Below are 20183 nucleotides of genomic sequence, written 5' to 3'. Positions count from 1 at the left end.
TTAAAGTATTCTTGTCTAAAGAAAGTGAACAGTGGGCCGGGCATGGTGGCTTGTGCCTGTAATCCCAGCATTTTGGGAGGCTGAGGCGGGCAGATCACGAGGTCAGGAGATCATGACCATCCTGGCTAACACGGTGAAACCCCGTCTCTACTAAAAAAAAAAAAAAAAAAAAAAAAAAAATAGCTGGCTGTGGTGGCGGGCGCCTATAGTCCCAGCGACTCGGGAGGCTGAGGCAGGAGAATGGCGTGAACCCGGGAGGCGGAGCTTGCAGTGAGCCGAGATCGTGCCACTGCACTCCAGCCTGGGTGACAGAGCGAGACTCCGTCTCAAAAAAAAAAAAAAAAAAAAAGAAAAGAAAAAAAGAAAGTTAACAGTATGAGAGGGGGAAGAAACTCTAAAGACATTGATATTAGAGGATCTCTTAATGAAAAAGTCAAATCACAAACCAAAGCCCACATACTTTCCTATCAGCTACCAATATGCTTTAAGTATTATTGGGGTTGTTGGTTTGTTTTGAGACGGAGTCTCGCTCTGTCGCCCAGACTGGAGGGCAGTGGCATGATGTCGGCTCACTGCAACCTCTGCCTCTCAGGTTCAAGCGATTCTCCTGCCTTAGCCTCCTGAGTAGCTAGGACTACAGGCGCGTGCCACCACGCCCGGCTGATTTTTTTTTTTTTTTTTTTTGTATTTTTAGTAGAGACAAGGTTTCACCATGTTAGCCAGGATGGTCTCGATCTCCTGTCCTGAAGTGATTCGCCCACCTCAGCCTCTCAAAGTGCTGGGATTACAGGCGTGAGTCACCGCGCCTGGCCAAGTATTGTTGTTTTAATGAGAAGACAGAAATATCTCCAAATATCTGACCAAGTTGGTAGCCTTACACTACCTGACTTCAGGACTTTTGATAAGCTGTGGCAATGTTGCTATAAAGATAGATATATGAAACAATAAAATGGAAATAGAACCGTACATATACGGTCAGTTGATTTTTAACAAACATGACAAGGTAATTCTCTGAGGAAATAACTATCTTATCAGCAAATAGCGCTAGAACAACAGGATATTTATATGAAAAAAACTAACCTCACACTATGCACAAAATTAACACATAGAAGCTAAAACCATAAACAGGCAATGACTTTTCTTATAAAAACATAAAAAATACCAACTATTAGAGATGTTAAATAAAATTTATGGGAGGCTATTGTTATGGAATGAGCGCCTGCACTGGGCCCCAACAGATCAGACCAAACCACAATGAAATCACTTCTGCTAGGTGCCACGTAATCACGCCAAACTTTAAAACAGGCCTGTTTTCAAAAACAACAGCCTGTCCAGGCACAGTGGCTCACACCTGCAAACCTGCCGTTTTGGAAGGCTGAGCCCAGAGGATTTTTCGAGCCCAGGAGTTGAAGGTTGCAGTGCACTATGATCACACCACTGCACTCCAGCCTGGACAATAGGGTGAGACCCCATCTGAAAACAAAAACAAAACAGATTTACCAGAATCAATCAAAAGGGGCCCAATGAACCTGAGCTGGCATGGTAAGGAAGCCCCCTCAGCTGTAATTCATAGAAGGGAAGTAACTTGAAGTAACCTGGTGTTAATGGATCTACTTTTTAGACTATGCTGTTTCCTTGTTCCTGCTTAAGCCACCTTTAAAAACCAACTGTTTTGTCACAATTGGAGGAGCTCTTGTTTATTGATAGACTGAATGCTGCTGGTTCATAAATTGCTGATAAAAGCCAATTTGATCTTTAAACTCAATTTGTTGAAATTTTGCTCTTTGACACGTAAAGAATATTAATAATATATTTTGTTAAAAATGTTTAAACTTTTTCTGTATAAAATGTCCATTTATAGGTAATGAATAAACAAGGTAATATATCTATACGATAGAATACTACTCAACAGTAAAATGAAGTAAGAATAGACATGCTGAGTGAGGTGGCTCACCGCTGTAATCTCAGAGCTTTGGGAGGCTGAGATGAAAGGATTGCTTGAGGCCAGAGTTTGAGACCAGCTAGGCAACAAACAAAGACCCCATCTCTACAAAAAAAGTTGTAAAAAAATTATCCAGGCATGATAACACATGCCTCTGGTCCCAGCTGCTCAGGAGGCTGAGGTGGGAGGATCGCTCGAGGCCAGGAGTTCAAGACCAGTCGGACAACAAAGCGAGACCCCCATCTCTGCAAAAAGAAATTTTTTTTTAATTAGCCAGGCATGGTAGCACGTGTCTGCAGTCCCAGCTACTCATGAGGTTGAGGTGGCAGGATCACTTGAGCCCAGGAGTTCAAGGCTGCAGTGAGCTATGATCACAACTGCGCTCCAGCCTGAGTGACAGAGCAAGACTTATATGGTTTGGCTCTGTGTACCCACCCATATCTCCTCTAGAATTGTAATCCCCACGTGTCAGAGGAGGGGCCTGGTGGGAGGAGAATGGATCATGGATGCAGATTTCTCCTTTGCTGTTCTTGTGATAGTGAGTTCTCAAGAGATCCGATGGTTTAAAAGCGTGGCACTTCCGCCTTCACTCTCTGTGTCCTCCTCCTGCTCTGATCACATAAGATGTGCCAGCATCCCCTTCACCTTCTGCCACGATTGTAAGTTTCCTGAGGCCTTCCCAGCCATGTAGCAATTAAACCTCTTTTCTTTTCTTTTTCTTTTTTTTTTTTTTTAAGACAGAGTCTTGCTCTGTGGCCCAGGCTGGAGTGCAGTGGCATGATGTCGGCTCACTGCAACCTTCACCTCCTAGGTTCAAGCAATTCTCCTGTCTCAGCCTCCCAAGTAGCTGGGATTACAGGTGCCTGCCACCACTCCCGGCTAATTTTTATATTTTTAGTAAACACAGGATTTTGCCATGTTGGCCAGGCTGGTCTCGAACTCCTGACCTCAGGTGATCCACCTGCCTCGGCCTCCCAAAGTGCTGGGATTACAGGTGTGAGCCATCGCACCCAGCCATAACCTCTTTTCTTTATAAATTACCCAGTGTCAGATAGTTCTTATTTATGGCAGTGTGAAAACAGACTAATACAAAGACCCTGTCAAAAAAAAAAAAAAAAAGGAGAAAGGAAGAAGAAGGAAGGAGAAGGAGGAGGAGATAGGAGAAGGAGGAGGAGGTAGAGAAGGAGGAGGAGGAGGTGGAGAAGGAGAAGGAGGAGGAGGTGGAGAAGGAGGAGAAGGAGGAGAAGGAGGAGGAGAAGGAGAAGGAGGAGGAGGTGGAGAAGGAGGAGGAGGAGGTGGAGAAGGAGGAGGAGGAGAAGGAGGAGGAGGTGGAGAAGGAGGAGGAGGTGGAGAAGGAGGAGGAGGTGGAGAAGGAGGAGGAGGAGGAGAATGAGGAGAAGGAGGAGGAGAAGGAGGAGGAGAAGAAGAAGGAGAAGGAGGAGGAGGAGAAGAAAAAGGAGAAGGAGGAGGAGGAGGAAGAGGAGAAGGAGAACAAGGAATTCAAGATGGTATAAACACCCATCAGGTTCTTCCTGATTGCTGCACAAACCAAATCAACTCACAGAAACTATGGCACTGCAGTAAAGAGAGAGTTTGACTGACACAGGGCCAGCTATACCATGTGAGAGATAGAGTCATTCCTCAAATCAATCTCCCTGAGCATTTGGGGGCTAGAAGCATTTTCAAAGGTAGTTAGCGGGGAAGAGGTGGGGTGGCTAGGCAATAGGCGGAAAGGAGGAGGAGAAGAGACACGATAACGTGGATGAATCTCAAAAATATTATGCTGAACAAACAAGTCAGACATAAAAGACTGTAAGTGTATGATTCCATTTATATGAAGTTCTACAACAGACAAATCAAATCCATAACAACAAAGAAATTCCATGGTTATCTGGCATTGGGGACAGGGGCGAAGGGATTCATTGCAAAGGTGTATGAAGTAATTTGGGGGGTGATGGAAATGTTCTAAAGGTGGATTGTAATTATGGTTGCTCTGGTGTAAACATTTACCAAAACTCATCAAACTGTCAATTTATAATGGGTATATTTTATTGTATGGAAATTATACCTCAATATATAGTAGTTGATGTTTTCTAAATCTCTTGGTATCACCTCTTCCTCCAACTTCTGTTCTATTTCTCTGCTCCTGTTACAGGTATACTCTCAGAAAGATTTGTCTGCAAATGCTAACTCTATTTTTTCTCCTCTTATTTTTAAGAGTCCTAAGTCAGGCTTATAACCACACCATACACCAAAACTGTTCTTGTTAGAATCATTAATGACTTCAAATTTCCTAACCCAATTATCAATTTTATAGTTTCTCACTCCTTCATGATATGCTTACAGACACACCTAACTCTTATTTGGTTCTCCTGCTCCCTCACTGCCTGTTCCCTGTTAGTCTGCTTTATTGGTTACTTGTCATCTTCCCAACCTCTGCTTGGAGTTTCTCCATGCTTAGTAACCCTCTATTCTTTCTCTACACTCATTTGCTAGGTGATCCCATGCAGCCTCTAGCTTTAAATATTATATCTAAACGAATGGCTCCCAAAGTTGTATCTTTATCTCAGACCTCTTCCTGAACTCTAGACTCACATACCAGCTGCGACTTGATATTCCACTTGAATGTCTTAAGAGGTATGTCAAACTCCAAACATCTACAGTATGCTGAAAAATGGCCTGCACAGCTATCCAGGTCTTAATCCCTGGCTCTAGTAAATGTTACCTTCTGTGGCAAAAGAAACTTTGCAGATGTGATTAAGTTAAGGTTTTTGAGATGAGAAAATTATCCTGAATTAGCCAAATTGACCCTAATTATCATCTCAAATGTTCTTATAAAAGGGAAAGGACTGCAGATGAAGGCAATCACATACGGACTAAAGTTCTCTAACATAAAAAGCTGACTTTGAAGATGGAGGAAAGGGCCATAAGCTAAAGAATGAATGCAAGGAATGCAGTTCCAAAAGCTGAAAAAGGCAAGGAAACAGATTCTTCCTTAGAGTCTCCAGAGGCAGTGTGGCCCTGCTGACACCTTGATTTTGTCCCAGTAAAACTGTTCTCAGACTTCTGACCTCTAGGACTGTAAGGGAATACAGCTGTGTTTTTTGTTTGTTTGTTTGTTTTGTTTTGTTTTGAGACAGAGTCTCGCTTTGTCACCCAGGCTGGAGTGCAGTGGCACAATCTTGGCTCACTGCAAGCTCTGCCTCCCGGGTTCACGCCATTCTCCTGTCTCAGCCTCCAGAGTAGCTGGGACTACAGGCGTCCACCACCACACCCGGCTAATTTTTTGTATTTTTTAGTAGAGATGGGGTTTCACCGTGTTAGCCAGGATGGTCTCGATCTCCTGACCTCGTGATCCGCCCACCTCGGCTTCCCAAAGTGCTGGGATTACAGGCGTGAGCCACCGTGCCCTGCCAGCTGTGTTGTTTTAAGCCGCTAAGTTTGTGGTGACGTGGTACAGGAGCAGTAGGAAACTGATACCACGTCCTGAAGTGAACTCCAATGTCTTGCCTCCAAATCTCCATACCATTCTCATTCTCAGTAGATGGCTCAGGCCAAAAAACTTCTAGATACACATTCTATAAGGAAAGGGACTTTGTTTTATGCACTGCCCTATCTCTAAGCATAAAATAATGCCAAAGTAGAAATTCAACAATCATTTGCCAAACAAATGAGTGCAGAAAACAGAAGATCAACATAAAACTATCCTTAATAACTACTTTTGCATCCATGAAACAAGAATGAAATAATGTAGTATTAAAAATCAAATATTAATACAGAGGTCTTTGAAATTAATATCTTTGCTAAAGTTTTTTAAAATGCAACATAAGGGTTGGAAAAGTAGAATGAAAAAGCTAAAGACAATACTATAGAAGACTAAAAAATTAGGATTGACTCCTAATTCTTTCTTTTTCTTTCCCTTTTTTTTTTTTTTTTGAGACAAAGTCGCACTCTGTTGCCCAGGCTGGCATGCAGTGGTGCGATCTTGGCTCACTGCAACCTCCACCTCCTGGGTTCAAGCAATTCTCCTGCCTCAGCCTCCCGAGTAGCTGGGATTACAGGCATGCGGCACCATGCCCAACTAATTTTTGTATTCTGAGTAGAGACGGGGTTTCACCATGTTGGCCAGGCTGGTCTTGAACTCCTGACCTCGTGATCTGCCTGCCTTGGCCTCCGAAAGTGCTGGGATTACAGACGTGAGCCACCGTGCCCGGCCCTTGACTCCTAATTCTAATCCAAAATTACAATCAAGGCCCATGATCCAATTAACAGACATTCCAGACAGAAAACAGAAAAAGGGAAGAAAGAAAATTACTAAAGAAATATAAGAATTTTCAAAGCTGAAAGACATAGGTCTTCATGGTGAAAGAACTCATGAACACACATAAAATAAATTATGAAAGGACTACATAAAGGCAAGTATATAGAAGAAGATATAGAAGAAGAAAATTTTCCACAAATATAAGGGCCGTGGCACAAGAGAATGTCATCCCTCAGTACCTAGCACTGCAAGGGACCAACAGAGTGAGGACCATGGGGAAAGGAGCCAGCGGGGTCAAAGAGAGACCACTTTCTAGCAACACTTGGCTCAGAGAGTTCATTAGTCCTCTTGTGAACAGGGTGTTGGAAACTAATAATACCATACGTTGCTTTGTTGTTTTTAGTTTTTTGCACATGAAGTTTTACCATGGAGAAATGTGCTTATGGTTCTCGTATACAGTAGGTTCAATCATTCTCAGCAAATATTCATATCCCCGTCAGCAAGACCTGAAGTCAAGAGCCCTTCAGGTATGTCACAGTTAGAAATCTGTACTGGCCAGGGCATGATGGCTCACACCTGTAATCCCAGCACTTTGGGAGGCCGAGGCAGGCAGATCACTTGAGGCCAGGAGTTCGAGACCAGCCTGGCCAACATAGTGAAACCCCGTCTCTACTAAAAATACAAAAATTAGCCAGGAATGGTGGCAGGCACCTGTAATCCCACCTACTTAGAAGGCTGAGATAGGAGACTTGCTTGAACTTGGGAGGCAGAGGTTAGAGTGAGCCAAGATCACACCACCGCACTCCAGCACGGGTGACAGAGACTCCGTCTCAAAAAAAAAAAAAAAAATCTGCACTGGCCAGAACCAAGGGCAAGTTTGACACAGAGGTCCTCTGACAGAAAGCTAAAGCTAACATTAACTGAGTCATTATTTGAACCATTAAAACACACATGCACGTGCACACGCACACACTCAGTGTTTGCTCTCAAGAGGAAATTTAATCATTGTCTTCTGGCTTTTTTCACTCACTATTTGCTGTTCCTGTCTTCCTCCCTTCTTATTTTGGTTGTTGCATGATTTTTTAAGACTTCATTTTTTTAGAGCAGTTTTAGGTTTACAGCAAAATCAAGCAGAAGGTACAGATATTTCCCATGTACTCCCTGCCCCCACACACATGGCCTCCCCAACTTTTGACATTTTACATCACAGCAGTCCACTTGTTACCATGAATGAAACTACACTGACATATCACGAACACCCAAAGTCACAGTTTACATTCTATGGGTCTGGACAAAGTATAATAACATGAATCCACCATTAGAGCATCATATGGAATAATTTCACTGCCCTAAAAATCTGGTAGCACCACTTTTTAATTGAACATCCACATTCAACTTACCTAGAACAATGACATGTAAATTGCATTGTGTGAGCTGAGCAAAAGGCACAGAATACTGTAGTACATAGACTGGAAACAACAAATTATAATAATGCCAAAACTGACTATAAAAAGAAACCTATTAGCTGGGCATGGTGGCTCATGCCTGTGATCTCAGTGCTTTGGGAGGCTGAGGTCAGAGGATTACTCGAAGCCAGGAGTTTGAGACCACCGGTGCAACAAAGTGAGACATTATCTCTACAAAAAAAAAAAGTTTTTAATTATCCAGATACGGTGGCACGCACCTGCAGTCCCAGCTACTCAGCAGGCTGAGGTGGGAGGATCGCTTTAGCCCGTGAGTTTGAGGCTGCAGTGAGCTATGATCACGCCACTGCACTCCAGCCTGGGCAACAGAGGGAGATCTCATCTCAAAAAAAAAAATCTAACTGAAAATTGTTCTAATCTAATCTCAAACATATCTGAAAAGTACTCTAATTTAAAAAGATCTTGCTATGTTAGAAATTTCTTAATGCTAAGGCTGTGTAGTTTATTGATATATAGCAACATGTTTATAAACATATTTTCATTGTTTATAAGGCCGCCGGGCTTGAGGGTCGCCTGTAGTCCACAAATAACCTTTGACCAAAACAAATAAAAACCCTTTGTTTCAAAACAATGCACAAGTACTTTTTTAAAAACTCAAATTATGTTCAAAGAGTTGTTTGTGTAACCCAGAGGTAGTGGGGACTAAATAATTAAATGGCAAACCCAGCCTCTGAGCTTACACCAAATACCCAGAAAAACCTAGCTAGGAAGAAAATAGGTGGTCAACTATTAAACACAGATGGAGGTACTTCTAAATAAAATGGGAGACTTCTAGGAAGTTCCCAAGTTGGTTTTTTGTTTTTTTAACCTAAAATCTGGGAGGTTTCTAAAACTTTTCCTTTCACAGTTACACAAAAAGCATATTGCAATAGGTGTAATCAGAGCCTGTCCACCATGAAGAAGAGTCCCAGGCAACTTCAACATTGCTGTGGCCCTGAAATACCATTTCAGTCATTTCTGGCCAGTAGCCTGTGAAGAGATATTGATGGGTAACACCAAAACAACCTAGTGAAGCCTGTGCCTCAGGAGGGGCTGCTTCGTGGGTAGGCACATGTATGTCTTCACACACACATGAATTGCTCAACCCTATCTGGCTAGTTACCGTGGAATGAAGTGGCTATTATGTAGTTGGTTTTAGAGTGTGAGTTCAACTCTTTAGTGAGAGCAGGGAATTATGGTTCAAGCCCCATGCCCTGGCACTTAGTCAACCTGGAGTCAAATCCAGCCTAGCCATGTACTTGACCTTTCTGTGCTTCTGTTTCCTTCTCTATAAAATGAGAATGATGATATCTCTTTTACAGAGTTTTGTGAAGATTAAATGAGTGAATAAACATACAACGCTTAGAACAATGCCTGGTACAGAAGAAATGCTATATTAAGGACTGGCTATTGCTACTATTCTTGGCATCTGCATTTGTTATCATAAAGTCTAAGCTAAAGAACCCAGAGAAGGATTCTCAATAAAAGGGAACTGAATCTGGTGGACGCAATGAAACTTGAGGCCAAGACAGTTGTGTCCGTGTTAGGGTACCCAGGTAAACTGCAGCTCTAGGTTCAAATCCCAACTCCTCCATCTTTGCACTGGGAGCAATTCTTAACATTGTTGAGAATAGAAATTACTTGAGTTACACTCAACCTGAAAAATCGTGAGGGTTAAGTGAATGCTATCAATATTTCACTTAGTAGCTGTCACATAGCATGTGCTTCCTGAACAGCATTTTACTTTCCATGCCCTTAAAGTGGCAACCTACTGTTCAATAAGCTCCATTGAGACTGAATCAGATCATGGGCCTTGTTACCTGCCATTATCAGTAGTGCAGTTAAATAAATGACTGCAGTGAGTATGTGCTCACTTAATAGTGGTTGGATGAATGCATGAATATACCTATTAACCAACTTTTGATTAATAACTGGTGACTGTACTTGCAAAAGATATATTTCTGTGAGGGCATACCATTCCTTACAAACTGGTGTTCAAACAGAATATTTAACTGAATTGATCTGCCCTAAGCAGTAGGTATGGATGAAATTTAATTGAAGTGGTGTTGGGGGTGATCAAAATGACTATAATAGTCTCAGGACCAGGGATATTGTGAAAAAATTAGAATTAACCTAAAAATTGTACAATAAATGAGATTTGAGTCAAAATACTCTCTAATAAACACTCTAATAAAATATGACATTTCCATTAGAAACGATGGCAAAATTAAGAATAAGGAGAGATTACAGTGATGAAAAACATTATTTTGTTATGTAAATTAGAAACTATGTTTCTAGTCCTGAAGATGTCTGGCCTTGGAGGTAGGTGAGTCCAACAGGAATTATTCATTTTCAGGTAAGACAACAACGCTTTAGGGAATGCATTCTTCTATACAGAAGGTACAAATGAGAGAATACTAGAAAACCATCCTGAGAGAGGGTAAACAAGAGGATATTAGGCATTTGTTACTCCCGGGATAATACAACGCTCACATGATCAATGCCACCTGAAGAGCACAAGAATGCAAAAGCATACACAGAACTGAGGATTCATGGAATGGCCCCAGAACAGACCTTGTCCCATTGCAACAAACACTGAAATAAGATCAAAAGAGGAGTTTGGAAATGTTTTGAGTCACCAAATCATTATTAAAAGAAACACCTGGTACCCCATAGAGAGTTCTTTGAAGAGCACAATGTCTATTTCGAAGTAGATATTTCTATTTGTTGTTAAAATTCAGTCTCTTTTTTTATATTATACTTGAAGATGATTTGAGGGAAAAGTAATATTTATTAAGGGTTGCATGATCCAAGGAAAATTTCCCACAAGTAAAATGTACACCGGTCACCCAAAGTTCTGGAAGGACACAAGAAAAGGAGTGCACTAATTTTCCAAGCAAGATGCCTTAGGAAGTGGCAACAAATAATTAAGATGTGAACTCGGGACCAGGCGCAGTGGCTCACGCCTGTAATCCCAGCACTTTGGGAGGCCGAGGCGGGCAGATCACCTGAGGTTGGGAATTCTAGACCAGCATGGCCAACGTGGAGAAGCCCCATCTCTACTAAAAATACAAAATTAGCTGGGTGTAGTGGCAGATGCCTGTAATCCTAGCTACTCAGGAGGCTGAGGCAGGAGAATCACTTGAATCTGGGAGGTGGAGGTTGCAGTGAGCCAGTATCGCGCCATTGCACTCCAGCCTGTGCAACAAGAGCAAAACTCCGACTAAAAAAAAAAAAAAAAAAAAGATGTGAACTCGGAGAAAGAGTAATCTCAAGTACAATAATGCCTGTGTCATCATTCCAGAAAATGTATTCCAATAATGTCTGTATGCCAAATGTACCCATGTTACGTGCCAACTTCTCCATGTCAGAACACAGCCAATTCTCAAATATTTTTGTTAGAGAGACAGAATTCGGAATAATATACCTAATTTTTCAAATATCTTTGTTTTCAATTAGCAGTCTAGCATTGTGTTTTTTGTTTTTTGGGTTTTTTTGTTTTTTAAATTCTCTCCTTCTCACTATTGTTAATGATAAAAACCCCCCATACAAGGCTGGGCATAATGGCTCAAGCCTGTAATCCCGGCACTTTGGGAGACCAAGGTAGGCTGATCACTTGAGGCCAGGAGTTCAAGACCAGCCTGGGCAACATTGTGAAACCCCGTCTCTACTAAAAATACAAAAATTAGCCGAATGTGGTGGTGCACGCCTGTAATCCCAGGTACTCGGGAGGCTGAGGTGGGAGGATCGCTGAGCCTGGGAGGCAGAGGTTGCAGTGAGCTGAGATCACGCCATTACACTCTAGCCTGGGCAACAGAGTGAGACCCTGTCTCAAAACAACAGCAACAATAACAAACTCCATACAAAAAGTTTACATTATCATCATCTTGTAAAAAGAAAAAAACCACATACTCAAATTTTTTTTAAATCTTGATTTCTCCCAATTCTTTGAGAGGAAAAATACAAAGAGGAGCATTGCTTTGATATCTTCTGATCTTCTACACACATGGTGGCTGGGAAACGGAGTCACTTAAATAACAGCTCAGACTACTTTCCCTCACAAAACGGAATAATAGTAGGAACGTTTCTGTGACTTCAAGAAAGCAAATGTTTCTAATTAGTGAATAAGCTCAGCAGCGGTAGCTGCTCTAGGTATCAGCGCCTCTCGTTAGGGGCTGTATCCTGTTGACAAGCAAAGCAACAAAATCACCTGAATTCTGTTTGTGAAGGTTGCCACCTACTGAAGAATATGCAGTACTACAGCTGGCTTTACGGGGAAAGAATGCTAGGGGAGTAAGGAAAAAGCAGTTGGTAATCCTGGGAGCACGAGGAGTTTCCACGCCAAAGGAAGTCAGAAAAGGTGTATGCACCGACCTGGCAGGGCACAGCTACGGGTACGGGAGGGGTGAGTCTGGAAGGCTTTGTGTAGAGCAGGTACTTAACTGTGCCTTAAGGAGTCTTAGGGTTTGGCAAAGGAGTGAGGGTTGTATACAAAGTGGAAGCATTTGGGGCTCAGGCACCGCAGAGCGAAAAGCCACCATAATGACAGGATCCAGAGAGCAGATGTCACTGGCTGTAGAAGATCATCTGCACTGGAACTTATGGGAAGTGCGATTAGATACTGAGGGCCTTCGATTGATGAATTAGGACTTCTATTAAGGCCTCAGTAAACGACCATCAATTCAGAACCAACGGAATAGGGAAACAGCTCAGTTAGAAATTACTGCATGGATTGCACACCTCTTTTTTTTTTTTTTAAGACAGAGTCTCGCACTGTCGCCCCGGCTGGAATCTGCAGTGCAGCGGCACGATCTCGGCTCACTGCAACCTCCGCCTCCGCCTCCCAGGTTCAAGCCATTCTCCTGCCTCAGCCACCTGAATAGCTGGGATTACAGGAGCCCACCACCATGCCCAGCTAATTTTTGTATTTTTAGTAGAGATGGGGTTTCACTGTGTTGGCCAGGCTGCTCTTGAACTCCCGACCTCGTGATTTGCCTGCCTCAGCCTCCCGAAGTGCTGGGATTACAGGCATGAGCCACCGCGCCCGGCCTGCACACCTCTTAACTCTTTGAAAATTGCCTCAAAGGAAACTTCAGAGTAAAGATTGAGATGAGAACTTTACAGGTAACCTGCACCCTGGGCAACCACCCTCCTCCCAGCACTCAGAGCTACAGCAGCCATGGCTACCCCAAGATCTGTCAGTATTGGAGCCCCAGCCCTGCCCCCCAGGACACCAAAGCCTACAAAGTACCTCAGTACTTCACTGCTTAACAAGTAGAACATCAACTGTGATACTAAGCAGCATTGATTAATGATAAAGATGACCCTTGGTTGGTAAATTGCATCTGGACTAACCAACTCCATTTTGCTTCTAACCACCAAGCTGTCCTTGTTCATTCCTGGGTATAGGCTGAATTAACTTTGAGAGGAACTTGTTTATAGTTTACAGTTTAAAATAAAGATGATAACAGGCTTTTCCCAGGGAAAATCTCCTTCTTGCCTGGGGACTAGACAGCCTTTGCAGGACTAAGAAATTAGCCACAAGATTAGAAATTACAGTTTAGGAGTCATGCAGCTGGAGGCTACAAGATTCTGACACTACCTAAACTGGTCCTAAGATCAGTGCTTGAGATATTTTGCAGACCCAGCACTTAAGGATCAGCTGACACCACCTGGATCCATAAACTGGCTCATCTGATCTTGGGGCCCCCACCCAGGGACTGACTCCGCACAAGAAGACAGCTTGACTCCCTATGATTTCACCTCTGACCTGACCAATCAGCACTCCCGGCTCACTGGCTTGCCCCCACCCACCAAGTTGTCCTTAAAAATTCTGATCCCCAAATGCCTGGGGAGACTGATTTGAGTAATAATAAAAGTCCAGTCTCCCGCACCGCCATCTCTGTGTGAGTTACTCTTTCTCTATTGCAATTCCCCTGTCTTGATAAATCGGCTCTGTCTATGCAGCTGGCAAGGTGAACCCACTGAGCAGTTACACTATTAAGTTGTTAAAAGAAGTGTTTAGCCACTGTGAAGTTTGAGGCCTCCAAGCCGTGGCAGTTGCCGGCCTAACGCGTTTTGCCTCTCCTTGTACCACATCTGTACTGGCACAAGAACTCACACTGAAAAGGAATGCCTGATGCTGCCCTGTAGATGCACTGTGGTTCCTGTCTGACACTTTCCACAGCAGCCTGGGCCGAATGCATCCTCTGATAGTCTTGAGTCTCAGTGTTTAATTGATTCTAACAAGTCCCCCTTATAGGCATTGCAGATACATAAACACACATTTATCTATCTTTACAAAAAGTGAATCATCCCATAAAGTCTGGTTTGGAGTCACTTTTACCACTTAAAATATCATGGCCATTTTTCTGCTGTTAAATATTCTATATTATTTATAATAATTGCATAATATCTATTATGAACATATAATTTACTAAACCTGGTATTGAACATAAAGGCTTTTTTTTTTCTTTTTTTTTTTTTTTTTTAATTTCAAACCACACTTTAAGAAATATGGGCTGGGTGTGGTGGCTCATGCCCATAATCCCAGCACTTTGGGAGGTCAAGGTGGAGGAGAGCTTGAGCTCAGAAGTTTGAAACCAACCTGGGTGACATGGCAAGATGCCATCTCTATAAAAAAGAAAGAAATACAACTGAGCTTAGTGGCTCGTGCCTATCATTCCAGCACTTTGGGAGGCCAAGGCAAGAGGATTGATCACTTGAGTTTGAGACCAGCCTGGGCAAGACAGCAAGATCCTGTCTGTATGAAAAATTCAAAAATTAGCTAGACATGGTGGCATATACGTGTAGTCCAAGCTACTCAGGAGGCTGAGGCTGGAGGATTGCTTGTGCCCAGGAATTCAAGATGGTATAAACACCCATCAGGTTCTTCCTGATCATTGCACAAACCAAATCAATTCACAGAGACTATGGCACTGCAGTAAAGAAGAGTTTGACTGATACAGGGCCAGCCACACCTGGGAGTGGGAGATGGAGTCATTATTCAAATCAATCTCCCAGAGCATTTGGGGGCTAGAAGCATTTTCAAAGGTAGTTTGGGGGAAGAGGTGGGGTCCTAGGCAATAGATATCTGCTGTTGATTGGCTGGGGGTGCAATCCTAGGGGTATGGGAAGTTGTCCTCCTGCATGCTGAGTTGCTTCTGGGTGGGGCCACAGGAGAGATTGGCAGGTCCATGTTGAGCCATCAGTGTCAGACATGCAAAAATCCTGAAAAGATATCTCCAAAGGCCAATCTGAGGTTCTACAGTAGTGATGTTATCTGCAGGAGTAATTGGGGAAGTTGCATATCTTGTGACCTGCAGAATAATAGCTGGTAATTGTTTATGTCTACCCCTTAGCAGAATTCAGGCTCCTCTATCCTCCTAGCCTGGTGGTCTCTCATTAGCTTTACAAAGGCAGTTGAGTTTTGGGGAAGGGCTATTACCATTTAAATTATAAACTAAATGTCTCCCAAAGTTAGCCTGGCCAAAGCACAGGAATAATTAAAGGCAGCTTGAAGGCCAAAGGCAAGATGGGAACTGGTTAAATCAGATCTCCTTTAACCACCATAATTTTCTCACCATTACAATTTTTGTGAAGGTGGTTTAGGCAGCAATGATCTATGATAGTGCCACTGCACTCCAGCCTGGGTGACAGAGCGAGACCTTATCTTAAGAGAAAAAAGAAAGAAAAGAAGAAATATGTGTAAGATGTCAAATAATTAAATATATCTATGATTCTTTCAAGGATATATTCACAGAAAAGAAAAAGTCACATACATTCTGCTTGCATTCAGACTAATTTTGAAATTTCTACAAAAACCTTCTGTGACTATTTCTTTTTTTTTCTTTTTCTTTTTTTTTGAGACAGAGTTTCGCTCTTGTTGCCCAGGCTGGAGTGCAATGGCGTGATCTTGGCTCACTGCATCCTCCACCTTCCAGGTTCAAGCGATTCTCCTGCCTCAGCCTCCCGAGTAGCTGGGATTACAGGCATGCACCACAATGCCCAGCTAATTTTGCATTTTTAGTAGAGATGGGGTTTCTCCATGTTGAGGTTGGTCTCGAACTCCTGACCTCAGGTGATCCGCCCGCCTCGGCCTCCCAAAGTGCTGGTGAGAGAAGAGAGACAGACCCTCTCATATTGTTTTATATTGTTTTATACGCAGAAAAGAAAAGAAAAGCGAAACAAAATGTAGGTAGCCCGGCGCCTAGGAACCAGAACGGAAACCAGGACTGGGCCTGCCTGACCTAAGCCTGGTAGTTAAAGATCGACCCCTGACCTAACCGGTTATGTTATCTATGGATTCCAGATATTGTATAGAAAAGACATCGTGAAACTTTCCAGCCTGTTCTGTTTCACTCTGACCACCGGTGCATGCAGCCCCTGTCACGTACCCCTTGTTCAATCGATCACGACCCTCTCACGTGGACCCCCTTAGAGTTGTGAGCCCTTAAAAGGGACAGGAATTGCTCACTCGGGGAGCTCAGCTCTTGAGACAGGAGTCTTGCCCAATGCTCCTGGCAGAATTAAACCACTTCCTTCTTTAACTCGGTGTCTGAGGAGTTTTGTCTGCAGCTCGTCCTGCTACACTGGGATTACAAGGCATGAGCCACTGTGCCCGGCCACCTTCTGTGACTATTTCTTTGATATGAGTGCTTTTTTCAACTCTTCAATTCATTAGATGAAGACCTTATCCATATCTATTTTTTAATGATCTAGTATTTATAATGTAAAATATGTAGTAATTATTATTTTTCAGAAATTTTCCATAAAATAAATCCACTTGATAATGGTAAGTATACTGCTTTATAAATCTAACAGTCATAGTTTTTTGGTTAAAGAATAAAATGAATTTATAGCCTATACATTTCTTTTTTCTTGCCGGTGAAATGGAGACAAGAAGTTTCCTCAGTTGCTGATGCATGTTTATAAACCTCTTCTAAAATTAGAAGTAATTTATGAGTAAATGTTCTGTGTGATACAGCTGTGTATCCATCTGGCCCTGTGCTTTATTACCTGGTATGTCTTGTAGGGCACTTTTTAAACATTTCTTTTCATCCACAGAGCGTATTTAATTTCCCTTTGCGTCTGGCCTCAGTAATTCCAAAACTGTATTTCATCCTCATAGCAAATACACAAAATAAATCCCATAATCCTACATGTTATTTTCCAGGGGTTATACTTGTAAGGCTCATAAATCAACGAGAAGCTTCAAAAAGGAATTTTCTTAAAGTCTATTTAGAATTTGCTTATCTTGTCCATGAGACAAACTTTAAATAATATTGAAAATCAGCTTTCATCTCATCAGTATATGTCCTTTTAGAATCATAGACGTACCTACAAAGAATTTGCCAATGTCCTACAGAATTTCTTTTCAAAGAAGAGACCATTTCTAGGGAGTTACTCTTAATATTTCAAAGGGCAATCTGGATAGGTCAATTAAACAGGCAATTGGTAGGCCTTCTCTGACTTTAGACCTGATAGTAACAAGGAAATAATGGTTGCCTTTGTTGGATCCCAACAAAACTAATATGGAGGGCTATCTCCTGAGAAGACTGGGAATCCTGAGCCAGAGCTACCAAGGTGTATGCTGTGGCTAATTATTAGAGTGGAGCCAGGTGAGTGCCTTTAGTCCAGGGTAAGTATCTAGAGAGAGACTTTGAGGGCCCTCACTCCCATACTCCACTGCATCTGAGACTTGAGGGCACAACCAAGACGGAGGCAACGGGAGGGGATTACTTTTAATGTCCTTTGTATTAATAAGTCCAAATGAGAGGAACCCCATACCCACTGTGAATGTAAAAAGGCACGATGCTTGTGAAATGGCATAACCCGGATACTGAACTCAGGCAAACCCTGAGAAAATTGCACTGATGTCCTTGGAGAGGTGCTGTGTCCAAATGAGAGAGTGAAGGAAAGTCTGTGACCTGCTCAAGTCACTCCATTGGCCACATCTCCAACAATAAAACCAAATCACCAATTGGCCTTGATGCCAAAGATCATAGTGGTGATCATAATGATCTCCCCTTAAAAGCAGATGAGTTCCCCAAGTTTAGGAAAGAGGAGGGTGTGGTGGGGTGCTTCCCATAGCTCTGGGGTACAAAGCTGCACTTTCTACAGTGAACATTGACCACAAGATTGAAAACCATCTGCTTAAGATATGTTTTTAGTCTTCTTAGGAGACATGGCAAAGAAGTCTGAAGGGTCTAAATTATCTACGATGCTCTCTTCAACTCGAAGCATTTAACTAAGTACCTAATAGTGCCCGCTATTACTTACTTAAGGATTACCTGATTCTAGAAACAGTGCTAAGCATATCACAGGTAACACACTCACTTACTAAATATCAGATGTAACAGAGTATAAGAATTAAGTAGCATAAGACTGTAGGATTTGCATCTACATTTCCTTTTCATCAAGAACTATGTCTTATTTGTCTTTGCGTCCTTGGGAGAGTACTGGGCACACAATGGGCACTCCACAAATATTAAACAATCTAAAGCTATAACTATTTGAAGCAGTGAGAAATTTTCCAAAGAGAAGAAAGCCTTTCCATTTTTTCAGTAATTCAGCATTTATTTTTAGTAATGTAAATTATACCCCAAAAAGTTATATCCCCTATATATTATTCTGTTTGCTTTAAGTATGACATTTCAGAATACAAAAACCAAAGCCTGGGACTGTTCTAGAAGAGGTTTACCTCCTTGGTGAGAGTGGATTTACAGAACTCTCCTGGAGCAGAAACAGTCCCCAAAGTATTCCACAGAGCATCAGTTCTGCAGGCCACTAGGTCATGTGCATAATCAGCAACAGCATTAAAGTGGATCTGTGGTCAAATCAGAGTAGGGGATGCTGGGCTAAGAAAGGGTAAACCAGTTTCCTTGCAGGAACACGTATTAGAACCCCGACTGCACTACATACCTTGTAAACCTCCCTCAAAGAGCATATGGGCTGTGGCAATTCTCAAGTCCACTTTTGCATGGAACTGCTTCTTCATGATATGTCTTCAGGAGCAACCGTTTACTGAACCCTCCTGCCTACCCATGTCTTCAGTGGTTTTCTTTTGGTTCTGCTTTTCCTCCTTGCCATCAATTTTCAGTAGGTGAGGCTCTTCCTCTGTTTGTGGTCTAGAACATTAGGAGAAGAGGCAAGAAACCAGGTTCCAGAATCATAACTTCTAGATCACCAGTTGCTCCTGATGGAGCTAAGAAATGCCTTCGAAGCTACTTGGAACTATGGGTAAAGGTGAAAAGATAATTAAGGCAAAGAAAAAAGAAGGCGGGGGATACAAGAGAAGAGGAAGGCAGAATAAAAAATAAAAAGACAACACAAGAAGAAATACATGGTGAGAAGGGATGCAAAACCACAATTAACACTCCACCTTCCACTTTAACACAAAAATCTCAGAGATGAGTCAAATTCCAACCTTCAAGGAGGTAGTATTCCTGCAGGAGCAGCGGACTGGTGACCTGAAGAGCAGCCTTTTGCCTTTTTCTGGGTCCTCAGCCTCTTACCCTCGTTAGCCAAGGGAAGTTATGCAAGCACACAGCAAATCTTTGCCATCACTCTGATGTATTCTTAATGTTTCTCACCATTAGGGTTTCTGCTATTTTGAATGCATAATATACTGTCTACTAAAATTCTTTGATCTTAACAAAAACAAAAGCACACAAATGTTGAGTGGTGGGCAGAGACCATCTCTATTTGGCTTAGAATCAGAGATTCACAGATGTTCAGAGGCTTAGAGACTTTAGAGGCAAGGTTGCTTTGGTGACTGTCTTGCATGCAGCCCACAGAGACGTGTGTTTTTATAAACCTTGCTCTCTTTTTCAGCAGTTCATTAAAGGTAAACCACCCAAGTCACCTGTTCACTGTGGCTTCCTGTCAGGAGGGACAGTTTAGATGACTTCTTGGAGCCTGTCAACTCGTACTGCACTGACGGTGTTAGATGCAAGCTGGGGAATTTGGAATGCTATCTGCAATAGTGACATCTGGTGGCTTCTAAGTTCTACTGCACCTCCTTCAGGCAGGAAAGCAAGCCTGGCTTTTAAGCAATATTTGTGAAAACATACAGGAATTACACGAGTTCTGGAAAAGGACCTCAGAAATGGTATCATTTAACAATCTCCACTTGAGTGCTTATGTTACTCACTATATTAAAAATTATGGCGCTTGTTTCAGGAGCACACATACTAAAATTTTGAAAACTACAGAGATTTGCATGTGCAAGGATGACACACAGATTCCTGAAGTGTTCCATATTTTAAAATTTATATATGTACATTTTTTTGAGACAGGATCTCGCTTCTGTCACCCAGGCTGGAGTGCAGTGGTGCAATCATGGCTCACTGCAGCCTCGACTTTCTGCGTTCAAGTGATTCTCGTGCCTCAGCCTCCCAAGTAACTGGGACTACCGGTGTGCACCACCACGCCTGCCTAATTTTTGTATTTTTTGGTAGAGACAGGGTCCCACTATGTTGCCCAGGCTGGTCTCAAACTCCTGGGCTCAAGCAAT

General features: G+C 42.5%; 1 pseudogene; it reads left to right on the top strand.

Moving 5' to 3' along the window:
* Positions 1 to 19836: 19836 nt before the first annotated feature.
* Positions 19837 to 19934, top strand: LOC116459588 (U6 spliceosomal RNA; annotated as a pseudogene).
* The last annotated feature ends 249 nt before the right edge of the window (positions 19935 to 20183 follow it).

This window comes from Hylobates moloch, unplaced genomic scaffold (genome assembly GCF_009828535.3).
Source record: "Hylobates moloch isolate HMO894 unplaced genomic scaffold, HMol_V3 SCAFFOLD_19, whole genome shotgun sequence".
Taxonomy (NCBI): Eukaryota; Metazoa; Chordata; class Mammalia; order Primates; family Hylobatidae; genus Hylobates; species Hylobates moloch.
The sequence above is the reverse complement of the archived record's forward strand: the minus strand, read 5'-3'. Positions and strand labels throughout refer to the sequence as shown.